General features: G+C 31.1%; 1 pseudogene; it reads right to left on the bottom strand.

Annotated features, from left to right (window-relative positions):
* Positions 1-525: 525 nt before the first annotated feature.
* On the bottom strand, positions 526-625 carry LOC138836064 (U6 spliceosomal RNA; annotated as a pseudogene).
* Between the last annotated feature and the right edge of the window lie 2,101 nt (positions 626-2,726).

Below are 2,726 nucleotides of genomic sequence, written 5' to 3'. Positions count from 1 at the left end.
AATTGCCTGACTTTGATGTCAAAATGTATTCAAGAGTTGTTTGTATGCATTTATAATGATTTCTGCAGAGTTTGTGATTTTTTTAATTTTATCTTATCTGTTGAAAAGAATAGTATAGAAATTAAAGATATTCCTGGTGCTTGTCTGAAAAAAGTATCTATGTTTGTATAAAGTCCATAATCTATTTCATTGTCTTCTAGATATAATACTTTGAAGTCTACGTTTTTTTATAAAATATAGGTTCATTAATAAATGTGTCCTTTCAGATTACATTCCATATTGGAAAAGTTTAAGATTCCTTTTTCCTAAGTCCTTATATTATTTTATTTCTTTGGGATTAAAAGATAATGTTATCTAATTTCAAGTTTTGTAAAGGTTATGCTATGTAAGGGCCTTTGAAAGTGAAGGTTTAGTACACTGATGTCAAACTAACCTTTAATTCTATGAATTACAGGTTTTGTTACGCTTGTATTTTTGTAATCAACTTTTTCAAAACTGTTTTTCATTTCTTGCATTTTAAGAATGAAAAATATGGAATAATTCACAAATTTTCATACCATCCCTGTGCAAGTGCTATGTTAATCTCTGTATTGTTGTAATTTGTGTAGACTTGCTGCTGAAGCATGGAATATCCTCTTAATTTAAGTAGTTAACAATGTAACCTTTATACAGGCATATATCCTTGGTTGCCTATTTGTAACAAGGAACCTTTATTGTTCCTAAATATGCTATTGATCTTATTTCTATAAATTTCTATGTATAGTGGAAAAAATTTATATTGTTTGGTCGATTGCTCACATTTGCCATTTTTTGTCAATGACTATTTTGTCGTTTTCATTTTAAATTTGACCATATTTTGAAGCCTTTATAGCTAAGTCCAAAGGTAATGGCTTTTCAAGTTCTTATTTATCAACTGAGTTAGCTTTGTGGAGCTAATGGATTCAAAGTAAGCCTTGCTTAAAAGCTACTTCTAAACTTCTGCAGGTTAAAATTTCTTAAATGAGGTCTCAGTGGTACAAATGTCTTTCTGACCCTTTACCCTTCTTCCATGTAGGAACAGACCAACCAGAATATCTTACCCTGACAGCATAGATTGTCTTACTGGAACAAAAATAATCTTAGTTACAAGGGTTCATAGAGAGATGAACACTTCAGCCCTAATTGTTCAGAATAGAAGGTATTTTATCAAAATATAATTGTTAATTATTCCTATTATTTCAAAAGTAGCTAAAGCCAAGAAGGTGAAAAATGTTCATATTCATGTTTACCTAATATCCTGGCCTGTCTACCATCCAACCAGGCAGGAACTTATACTAGTGACTTTCTATCACCAAATATTTCCATAGCTCCTGGAGAAGTCCATATGTTTTTCCTCGATATTAGGCCTTAAATTGGTAATGTTTTAATCAAAGTGTTTCCTCTTGCCTCCAGGCTGTAAATTTACAAATGGTAAAGTTTTAGGTCTAACTCTACCAAAAACTGAGGTAGAGATAATGGAATAATACTTTAAAACAGAGTTGCCTTTGATACCCTAACCACAACGGAACATTGCTTAACAATGTCTTATATTATATATACTTATATATTTTATATTTATATTTGCTGATCTTAAATTTCACACAGTGAATCTTACTAGAATTCATTGATAATTTGACAAATAAATTGAAAATTATTCCCATAAATAGATTGGAACATAAATAATTAGGTTTACAATATATATTAGAATATAAAAAGTATCAATGCAATGTCTTCGGTATAAACTTGTGATACCTTCTAAGTGTTCTTGGTCTTCTGAATTCACATAGTAAAAAAAAAAAGCAGTATTGTTTTCCTCTAAGCTAGAAGAGATGTTACACTGCTGATATGTTTATTGTGTTAACTCGCTAGTCCCAAAGTTTTTTTTCCATATTTCTGAAGCGTTCTTATTGATTATACACAAATTTGGCTGATATGATGCCTAAAAGCTATTATTCTTCTGCAGTACCCATGGGTCTGAGGATATCAGGTCCCAGTTACCTGCATCATCAGATAACATGGGCAAACCTTCTCACCCTGGCCCATGCAACATGCTAAGAGAAAGTAATTGAAGACCCATCTCAATTTCTTATTTCCTATAATATTTCAGTGCCCCAATTCCTTGCAGGAATTAGCAGTAAGGAATTGTGAAATGTAAGGCAACTTAAAATGAAAGATGAGCTCACAAAATATGACAGAAAGTACTGTAGTTCAAACTTTCAATTTACAGATGACCAGGCCATATGAGTAAACAAAATCCCAAATGTCACAAGATTATTTTTAATATGCCTCTCCTAATGATGAATGGAAGATTTCAGTCCAGCATAAGTAGGCCAAAAAATAATTCCTGAATGTTAGATCCATAATTGTTCTACCAAGGCTAGGAAAACTTGACTTAGAGTTCAAATATAATTTCAAAAAACATTAATTGAGAAGACCCTTAGTACTTCAAAACACTGGTACTTCAGTAAAACTTGGTTCTGTTGTCTAAAAATGTTGTCATTCTCAAACCAATGATAACCTACATTTAATCTCTTGAAAGTATATTCCTTTTCAAATAAACTTTTTAAAATCATATTCACCAAAATAACACTTGACAAGTAGATAAAAGTGACATTAAGTTTTTCAAGTGTAGGAATCAAGTTACAATAGAGTTGATTTGTTTACCCAGCACTAATGCCAAATAAGTTCAACCATTCATTAAAGTGTAG

Source organism: Dipodomys merriami, unplaced genomic scaffold (assembly GCF_024711535.1).
Source record: "Dipodomys merriami isolate MVZ:Mamm:240054 unplaced genomic scaffold, mDipMer1.0.p SCAF_248, whole genome shotgun sequence".
Taxonomy (NCBI): domain Eukaryota; kingdom Metazoa; phylum Chordata; class Mammalia; order Rodentia; family Heteromyidae; genus Dipodomys; species Dipodomys merriami.
The sequence above is the reverse complement of the archived record's forward strand: the minus strand, read 5'-3'. Positions and strand labels throughout refer to the sequence as shown.